Raw genomic sequence first — 9,602 nt, 5'->3', positions numbered from 1 at the left:
CGTCTGGCAGTCAGGGCAAGAGAACACGTATTTCGTCACCTGTGCGAAGATCTTGGGCCAAAAGTAGCGCCTACGTATTTTATCCCAGGTGCGCATGACTCCGAGATGGCCCACTGTGATATCATCGTGGCAGCTTCTTATGGTAATAAACAACACTGAAAACCAATGACAGAATAAAATTTTCCCTTACAATAGTTAGAATACAGTTTACGACAGACAGAAAACCTTGCTACAAGCCGTTGAACTGCGTTAACTTCGTGTGTTTCTGTCGAACCCTTTCATGATGTAGCCTATGTGTGATCGACCTGGCAACGTGATGAATTTTCACATCCACATACTTGTCAACTATTGCCCTCATTAAACGAGCTGAGTGGCTCTCCAGGGCATAGCTGTTACATGCGTCTGGTACGTTCTGGTACACGAGAGGAGACTGTGCTCTCGGCGCATGCGCTGCCGCTGGGATCTCTGGCGGTGGGTTCCTGCGGTGGTGAAACCGAAATTCGCGCACTCCACACTTCAAACCGAAACTCAGGAACACCACACATCCCTCCCCACTACGACTGAGTCACCACCGATCTTCGTAACGGTCCTGGGGACGACGACGCCTCGGCGGCCTCTGTGGTGGTCCTTGTAGAGTATCCGTGAAGCGTAGACAACTCGGGTGCTAGCTTCACATAAGGTCGGAAATCATCGCCTTTCAATGATCGCAGTTTTCCATGCTGAGCTGTTTCAAAAACAGCTGACAGCAGAATGCTGTCCTCGCGCGTTAGCTCTGCAATGCGTTGTGGCGAGAGTTGGGGATCAATTGCACATTCTAGCATCAGCACGTCGCCTGGAGGGGATGGCTCGTCGTCATCTCCTTGTAGTGGCAGTCTGCTGTGGTAGTGGCAGTCTGCAGAAGTGCACTCAGAGCACTTGATGCTGGCCTGCAAATGAACAACAATACCGGCAATGTATGCAGTGATGGAATCACCAAGCTCTGAAATTTTGCCTGGATCTGAGCAGTACGCATGATCTTCCGAAAGCGCCTCTGTCGAAAGGGCTTCACTGTCGGCAAGGCTTCTCAATGTGCTCAAGTTAATCATGCCGGTGAAGAAGGCTTTGCTGTAAAACTCGCACACAAAATTTGAGTTCGTTCTAGTGGAAGTCAGTTCCGAGCAGCAACATCCTTCACCTCGTTTTTAATTATTAGCCGTTTGTGTGCTTGCAGCAAACCGCCTTGCTGTAGGATTCTCATTGCATCCCCCAAATGAACGAATTGCACCAAAGAACAAATCCAAGTGACCTTGACTTAGTTTTATTGTAGGAAAGTATGCCAGTAGTATCTTACTGGTAAGTAGGATCAGTAAGTATGTTACCTGTACTCACCTATGGGGCAGAAACGTGGAGGCTAACAAAGAGGGTTCAGCTTAAGTTATGGACAACACAGTGAGCTATGGAAAGAAAAATGATAGGTGTAACGTTAAGAGATCGGAAGCGGGCTGAGTGGGTGAGAGAACAGACGCGCATTAATGATATCCTAGTTGAAATCAAGAGGAAGGACTGGACTTGGGCAGGGCATGTAACGCGAAGACAAGATAACAGGTGGTCCTTAAGGGCAACGGAGTGGATTCCAAGTGAAGGCAAGCGTAGCAGGGGGCGGCAGAAAATTAGGTGGGCGGATGAGAGTAAGAAATTTGCCGGAATATGGTGGCCACGGCTGGTGAAGGACAGGGTTAATTAGAGAGACATGGGAGAGGCCTTTGCCCTGCAGTGGGCGCTGTCAGGCTGATGATGATGATGATGCCAGTAGCTGATTGTCTCGGATTAAAGGATTGCGTAGAGATAACACTTTCAATGCAGATAATAAAGCCAATGAATCTAGCTTTCCTGCTAGTTTCAACTATTACCTTTCCATATGCTGACTCTCTCAGCGAAGAAAGGTAGGACTTCAGTTTTTGCAGGTATGCAGTGACAACAGTCGAGTTTTGGAAAGTCAGCGGCTTCTTCCATTCATACTGTTTTAGATGGTGAGTTAAGGATATCAAATGCGTCATTTACATACCTCAAAAATTTTTCCATTTCGAAAGTTTGGTGGAGTCTTGGAATATTCGGTGTTTTGCATTCTGCTAAAGCATCAGCTGAAGAGCTAAAGAGCTTGTGAAGAGCTGTGACTTGATGAAGAGCTGTGCAGCAAGAGAAACTTTCATCGGCGGACTTTTCTAACTGATGTACGAGTGCCTCAGCTTATTAGCTAAATGGGGCCGTTCTGCATACTGAAGTCCTCATTATGCTTCTAATTAACCACTCCACCGTCTTCATCTACAAATGATTCTTTTGTCACAAAGTCTGTTGCGCAGGAGCTTTAGCATATCGCATGCATCCAGCCTTGCAAAAACTGGTTGTTTTGTAACTGGATGTGGGAAAGATGCATTCAGTTCAGCAAAATCAAGATTGTAGCCAAATCTACACAACATTGATAAGTTCGCTGCAGCACCATCACATGTGAGGTTTACAACATGTGCTCCTTTTTTAAGAGCATGAGAGAGAGCCTGTAAAACCAGGCTGCTCCTTTGCTCTCCTGTAAGTGTATCAACTAAAAGATAACCAATTAGAAGTTTTCATCGTCCATTAATCGCTACCAGCAATAAAACGAATGCGTCTGTAGCGATTGAGAAGCAGTCATCGTTTACCTCAGTTCCCATATCGACATACCCATGAAGTCTTTTCCTATCCCACTCTACATGCCTTCGAAATGCTATTTCATCGACAACCAAGGTACAAATTGTCGGGTAGCCTTTGTTTGAAATTCGATTAACTTATATTTCTAGTGCAGCCAGGACTTCATTTGTGAAACCAGCACCACCATAAATGCTCTGGTACCGTTTCGACAAGGTCTTTGGATGCGGTAAGCAGGTGTAAAATACAGTTCGCACATAGTTGTAGGCCTTTGGTGAATAAAAGTGTAACGTCAAGGCAAAGACCTTGAGTTCCGGTGAATAAACAGTTAGCATTGCTGCCGCTGCCTTCAGTGCCATTTGAGGCATCAACTGGCCTTTGTTAGGTCCTGCAAGGCTTTCCAGCATTGCGATTCCTTCATCGATAAGATTGTGGTTTTTGGTTAAGTCCTTTACCACATCTCTAGATGGGCGAACTTTGTGTGCAAGCTGACGTCGAGACTGCTGTGTCATGCCGGGAAACCCGCCCGGATTCCAATTCTACCGGCCGCCCTTTTGACAAGCCCTGGTGCTGCGCCGCAAGGCACGCGCCCTAACGCTCCCTGACAAGCCACGATGCTGCGCCGTACGGCAGCGGAGTCCTAAGGAGAAGCATCTGCAAGCAACACGCCTGGACCTGTCGCAAGAGGCCAGACAGCGAGGCGCCAGATTCCTTCTCTCCCGGACGCCACCGCACGCGGCAAAATTTGAAGCGGTTGGCCCGCGCGATCGCTGATTGGTCCTTTCGGACTGCCGTCGAGTGCTGCCTTTGGATTGGCCAGTTCTGAGGGGCCACCGTTCCTCAGGCTATATAAGCCCCAACGCTGCAGCTTGGAAGTGTGTGACGGAGTGACCGAGTGACCGACCCACCGTGAGTCGAGTGCTGCTCACGAGTGGAGTCGGATGGTGTGACGTGCTGGTGTCTCGCTGATCGTCGCTGTGCGAGAACAGTCGCGTTGTATAGCTCTCGGCCCCCCCGTGCCGATGTTGAACTATATTATGTCCTATACATAGTGTATAAAGCGTTTTCTTAGTCTCACCGACGCCTGACTCGGAGTCTTCGCTACCGCTAAGAGAGCTGGCAACGCTCAGTCACGAAACGGGTGGCGAGCGCAACGGGACCACCTCTATGGCACAACATTGGATGGCAGCTATGGGATCGACCGACATCAGCTACCTCGGCGAGGTGAGTGCCTGAAGTTTTCCTCAAACGCCAGACTTTCTCTAACACAGGTTATAGTAGCTTAGAGAAAGAATTGGTGTAGCATTGCGTTAACCTTGTGTGTTTCAAGCCTAGGAAGAGTGTTTTGAAAACCAAGGGATGCTGAAGGGGTAAACAAGGCAGTGTGTGAAATTCTTGCGCGTACCGAACTAGTAGCGATATAGTAGTGTACGGCAAGTAGTTTCTAAAAGGGCAAACAGCAAGAGGCAGTGTGAACGATGGAGAGTTACAAGGTTAAAGAACTTCTCCAAATTTGTGAGGAGTTGGGCATTGATTTGGGCTCAACAAAAAGAAAGAATGCGATCCTTGAGGTCATGAGGACTGCGGACGTGACGGCTGAGGAAGCCGAAGAGGCCTGGGCTGATATCAATGAAAGGCGTGAACGGGAGGAAAAGAGAGAAAAGGAACGTCAACGTCGCGAGGAGGAAATAAAAAAAAGGAGATGCGAGAGCGCCAGGCGTTTAGAGAACACGAGGTTAAAATGAAAGAGCTGGAGCTCCGAAAAACCTCGCCAGCGCCTAGTCTTGCTTCGACGACGGTTCCCTCTAACGCTCCAAAAATACGCGACCAACTGCCGCCCTTTGTAGTCGGCGAGGATATGGCTAAATACCTCGTTAAATTTGAGCATGTGTGCGAACGGAATGACATTGAGCGATCCCTCTGGGCACAGAATCTGTTAGCCTTGCTTCCCGGGGAGGCATCTGACGTGATAACTTGCTCATCGAAAGAGGCGTTTGAGAGCTACAGTGATGTGAAGGAGGCGCTATTGCGAAAGTACAAACTGTCGCCCGAAGCTTTCCGGCAGAGGTTCCGGTATGCACAGAAGGGCAGGGAGTCGCATGTTCACTTCGCGTTTCGTCTAAAAGCCGACCTGGTTGAATGGCTGAAAGGCGAAGAGGTTTACGACGACCGCGATAAAGTCGTCGAATGCATCGCGTTAGAACAGTTCTACCGTTGCATTGATGAGGATGTCAAGCTCTGGCTGCAAGATAGGCTAAAGGAGGTTAAGCTAGACAAGGCAGCAGAATTAGCTGGAGAGTATTACCTCCGCCGCAGCTTGCACAGCAGGGCAGTGCGTGTAGAAAAAGCAGATAAGAGAGACGGGTTTTCAAGGAAGCCCGACGAACGGAAGCAAATCAAGCGTCGCGAGTTTCGGAAAGACGAGTCCCTTACCAAAGAAACTGTGAAGGAAGGGCAGAATGCATCTCAGAATGCTAGCGATGGTCCCAAGCAGCGAAACGATGCGACGCGTTCTTTTGAAAAACGGAAGCCGTTAATCTGCTACAACTGCGAAAAGCAAGGGCACATCGCGGCGAACTGCCAAGAGAAAGTTGCTTTTGCAACGATACGGGAAACAACCAAAAACATGCGACTGTTGGAGCCATACATGCAGGAAATTAAAGTAAACGGCAAGAAGTGCAGAGCACTTCGGGACTCGGCAGCAACTATGGACGTCGTCCACCCGTCTTTCGTCTCCTCTAGTGACTTTACAGGAGAATGCGCTTGGATACGGCAAGTGGCCGAGGATGAGAGTAGCCGCGTTTACATGAATACGACAAGAGCGCATCGTATTAACTTTCTGGCGTATCGCACTCATGTAAACCGGCATAACGCGCCAGGAAAGCGGATCGCATCAATCAGCCAGTCGGGGGTAGATCGAGAGAGACCAGTCGACTTGCGCGGTGCATGTAAACAGAGCGGCGCATCGTATTGTGAATGATGGGAAGGCGCGCCAAATTTCACTTCCGGTGAGATCCGGCCCGCGCGCAGACGGTGTACAGACGGCACGCAGGATGTCGGCGGACGGAAACAACGCGCCGTGCGCTGCACGTGTACTCTTCTCTCGCGAGGAAACATCGTCATTTCTCGCAATCATCAGCGAGATCGACATTGGTCGTCTCGTTGATTCAAGGCGGCAGCGCAATCAAGCACATTTTCAAATCATACAACAGAAAATGGAAGAGTTGTGCTACCACTGGACCTGGCAGCAGCTTCGCACTCATTGGAAAAATCTTAAAGCGAAGTATACCAAGGTATGTCTCTGGATATTAGTCACGTTCACCCGTTTCATAAGCGATTGTGCTTGCCTTGTAGTTCTGCTTTAAAGGGGCACCGAGGAGAAATTGAAGTTGGCTTGTATCGACAGAATACCAGCTCCTGATTACAAAAACGCCACTCATACTGACAACAAAGCTCTTGTAACGTAGAAAAGAGCAAGAACCAAAATACAGGTATCGCCGCCACAGGCCAAACTCGCAAGTACAAGCGTGATGACGTCATAGGACAAAGCGGTATTGCTAGAACCAATGGTTTTAGCAATTTTAGGACCCGAGAAGTCACAAATCCCTGAGGCGCAGCCAATGCATGCGCAAATGTCCTTGACGTCGCCAGATGGCGCCACGTGCCCGGCAGCTACGCGCGCTCCTGAAGCATCGGGACCAATCAGCGCCTGTTTTCCGGCGGTAGGCGGGCTCCCGGTATTCCGCTAGCGGTAACAAGGTACACGGCATGCTAAAGTTGTCTATTTGCGAGAACTTCGTTGACGACTTCGAAAACGAGATCCATCGTAACGCTGGCAGAACGCCAGTGCAAACGTAATCGAAGCGACTATAGCGACGGCCGCAATAGCCGATAGATGCCTTCAACGTGCGGTCGGCGGTAGCTTTCTTTTCGGCTGCTGCTAGGCCGCACTGCTGGCGGCCAGAAATCACGGAGTCTGCGGTACGTCATGCGCACGTCATGTTTCACGTCACTTAGTCCTGTGTCGTCACAGGAGAATCCCAAGTTTGAATCAGAGCGGCGGGAAAAACTTTTTCAACTTCGAATCCAAATTTCTTAGAAATAAATGCATATTTCGCTGCCGGCCAAGTGGCACAAAGCCATGGCATGCCGAACTATCGAATTTTACTATAAAAAATATTAATAGTGCTCTCCTCAGTGTCCCTTTAAGAATGGCTCGTTTGTTTCCGCAGGAAAGAGAGCTGCAGAAGCTTAGTGGTGCGGCACCGTCCAAGTGGCAATGGTTTGATATAATGAGCGCCATACTGTCTCACCGCCCGATGGTTGAAGCCCAAACATATGGCATCGATACCAACGCAACCGGCGATGACGACAGCATTGCAGGTGGAGTCCTTAAATGCCCGCTTTTTGCGTCTGCATGCACCGGTAGTCGCTGTACGTGCACATATGAAATGTCAGCATTTTATGAGTTTATGCAGCGATGCGAGTGTGTTTACGGGCTTCACATATGATTGCCGGGGAAAGTTTAAAATGTGGGACTCGGTGATAGCTTAGGTTCGGTGGCAGTAAGAAAAGAACTCGGTTAGAATTGGGTACTTTAAAATGTCACTCCTTTGCAGCGCAAATTTTGCTGAGGCATTTATGATGGCTATGTACGAGCCTTGCTGTATTTTTAATAAACAGTACTCGCTCAGTTTGAGATATACCGCGCCAGCGCGTATCAAAGCCATCGCGCGCCTAAGGGCGTTGAACTTGTGCTGGGAGTCGCTCCATACACGTTGCATGCCGCGGTAGGCAGAAGCCGATCGGCAGCCGCATAACGTGGCCTTGTAGAGTACTCATGTATCCCAGGCGAAGCCAAATATTTCCCACGCTCGCCGAGAGCAGACGTACGGTCTGGCCCCTCCGCCAGGGCACGGAACGCGCGGTATCGGTTGGCGTAAGAGGGACAGCGCCTGAGCGATGCCGTGAATAGGGCAGAACGTATTTCCTTACATACATTTAGAAATGCCAATGTAATTCCGTTTGATTTACTTACCTGAATATAATATTGCACCAGGTAGAATTTACTGCTTTAACTGATTCACAGTGCACAGCATACGAACACGCGCCTTTATTTATTGCTGTTCAATTACAGACACAAGCGACGCAGATGATGATACGATGTCACCTGAGGGCAGTTCGCAATTCTCTGCAAGCACTTCACAGTGTAAGTAAAAACTTGACTATTATTTAACACTTGCACGTTCTTTTTTGCGTTTAAGTACTACGTGCTAGGAGCAAATATGTGCGAATAGCTGCAGTACATAGATTTTATGCACTCTGAATTTACTTCGCGCAAAACCTCTTTTAGGGAAGTCAAGAATAACAAATATTTGCATATAATTGCATTGGATAACAACTGAGGTGCCTATTTCATGCGTCGTCAGGTGAAATAAAAGATAAAAAAATGTGATACGCAGGAGGCTCTCAACAGCATCAGACTACATGACATTCTTTGAAACAAATTCGTCTATTCTAGAGTTGAACTAATGGTTGCACTTTTACTCTTTGCCCTTTTTCTCGATTCCTTGCAGCGAATGGCGCCGGCAGCTCTTCACCACCACCAAAGCGGATAAGGCGCAGCAGGAATTCGGAGCTTGCCGACCTCCTAAAGGAGCAACATAAACAAAATGGCGAGCTCATGATAGAACAAACGAGGCTTATTTTTGAGCAACAAAAGAAACTGCTTGAGGAAGAGAACAGAAACTTCAAGGAGACAATGGCCCAAATTACGGCCTCTTTATTTTCAAGCACACAGGCCTTAGTAACGCAAATAATGGCCCAGCCTGTCCATGCTTTAGGCCAGCCAATGTTTCACCAATCACCTGCACAACTGTTTGGCCAGCCAGCACAGGTTTTCCAGCACCCTGTACAAGCATTTGGGCCTATTTCTAATGTTCTGGCATCGCCAACTCCAGCAACCCCCCAGCACGAGCAAAGCCACGGCCCTAGTCAATGCAGGCAGTGAGAACCCTGTACACCGTAAATGTACTCATTGACTGCGTGATTTCTCTCTACTCACTTTTTGTTCTCGTGTTGTGTGATTTATCTGCACTTGCGTTAAAAGTCTGAAAATCAGTTACAAACACTGTTTGAAGTATTACGTTGCATATAATGTCACTGAAATTTATAGTTAAATTCGTATTCCTTGTAAATGTTTCGAATTAAACTCGTGTTACGTCCCACTACTGTAATGGCCCCACAGCCAACAGCATTTGCGAATACTAATTACATCATATGCTCATGCCTAACAGTATAATAAATTGCTTGTGGTGTGTATCAGCTGAGTATTATTTTATCATGTACAGCAAGTCATGCTACCTTCTCTGCGGGCACTCACAATGGCCAAGACGCATAAGTTCATTTCTGCAGTTAAAGCAGTTTCTTTTCTAAGCGTAATATCAGTTAATTGAGGGGAACTTAGAAGGAGACAGCATCAGTGGCTCTCCCGTATGCATCATCGGAAGTCACACTGCTTTTACATTTCATTGAGATCTGTTTTGTTCACCATGAAGACGAACGTAGGGGTAAGTTCTGTGCCAGTAAATCGCAAAGAAAGTCTCGTACTCCACTAGCAGAATTGCCTTGGCGAGGACGTGTTGGTGGTTGGGGAAATATGTTGCATTCCCAGCCTCTCACATCCACTAACCAAACGTCTGGAACTGTATCTGCCCTCTCCTCACAAAAATTGTGTAGGATGCATACTGCTGTGACGACAGTAGGCATAAACTTGTAGTTGATGTCAGCACGCTTAAGCGCCACACGCCATCGTCCCTTCAGTCTCCCAAAAGCATGCTCCACCACGTTGCGGCCAGAGCTGCGGTAGACGTTAAAGGACTCCTGCTCTTTTGTGAGTCTTCCTTGTGAAGATGTATAACCTTTCAATATCCACGGAAGCGACG

General features: G+C 48.2%; 1 long non-coding RNA gene across 1 annotated transcript; it reads left to right on the top strand.

The window, feature by feature from the left end:
• Positions 1-6,516: 6,516 nt before the first annotated feature.
• LOC149325786 (uncharacterized) lies at positions 6,517-9,189 on the top strand. Its single transcript, XR_016286137.1, has 3 exons — positions 6,517-7,041; positions 7,796-7,867; positions 8,235-9,189. It is a non-coding gene; the product is annotated as an uncharacterized LOC149325786 (long non-coding RNA).
• The last annotated feature ends 413 nt before the right edge of the window (positions 9,190-9,602 follow it).

This window comes from Amblyomma mixtum, chromosome 10 (genome assembly GCF_055824585.1).
Source record: "Amblyomma mixtum isolate Tamu chromosome 10, ASM5582458v1, whole genome shotgun sequence".
Classification (NCBI taxonomy): Eukaryota; Metazoa; Arthropoda; class Arachnida; order Ixodida; family Ixodidae; genus Amblyomma; species Amblyomma mixtum.
Note: the sequence above shows the minus strand (reverse complement) of the source record. Positions and strands in the feature narration are given on the sequence as shown.